Source organism: Triticum dicoccoides, chromosome 5B (assembly GCF_002162155.2).
Source record: "Triticum dicoccoides isolate Atlit2015 ecotype Zavitan chromosome 5B, WEW_v2.0, whole genome shotgun sequence".
Taxonomy (NCBI): Eukaryota; Viridiplantae; Streptophyta; class Magnoliopsida; order Poales; family Poaceae; genus Triticum; species Triticum dicoccoides.
Genome location: NC_041389.1, coordinates 305,788,548 through 305,789,344, shown reverse-complemented (window position 1 = coordinate 305,789,344; position 797 = coordinate 305,788,548).

Below are 797 nucleotides of genomic sequence, written 5' to 3'. Positions count from 1 at the left end.
TGGCTTGGCATAAAAAATATTTCCAACGGTTATTTACTGTAGTATTAGTGCTTTAGTTAATACTCCCTCCTTCCCAAAATATAAGGCACGGTTTAACTTTTCTGGTCTTCGTTGCACAACTTTGACTATATTTTTTATGTATTATATGTCTATAAAGTTATTATACATACATATGAAATAAAATTGCTTTGCAAGACAAATACAGCGATGTCATTTATACATGTTCAATCCATATACTTTGATATATATTAGTGGTCAAAGTTATGCATCAAAGACCGTAAAAAGTCAATCGCGTCTTATATTTTAGGAAGGAGGGAGTATTAATCTTGGTTAATATTGTAATAGAAGTGAGTGTATGTGCGTATGTATACTTCGTCTGTGTTAAAAAAAAGAGCGTTATTGGAATCACGATTTTTCGTCTGGATCTCATTATTTCCAACGTGGAAAGGGAAAGGAAAACACTCTTCGAACTTTATTTTTCCAGCCCTCGCCTCGCCGCGCGGCCTCCCCCCACAACTCTCTCCTCTCCCACTCTGGTCTTCGCCGCCGCCGCCGCCGCCGGCCCGGAAATCTCCATCTCGAGCTCCCTCCCCTCGATGACCGTATGAGATGTGCGGCGGCGGCACGCTCTCTCCTCCCCCTCCCACCCGCTGCGGCGCCCATCCACACTCACACCGCATCCCCTTCCCTGGCCGCCGAGCTCGCCGCCGCCGACGCCCTCCACGCGCTGCTCTCCACGCTCCCGCCCTCTCTGCCCACCCTCCTCCCCTGCCTCTCCCTCCTCTCGCCCCGCCTCA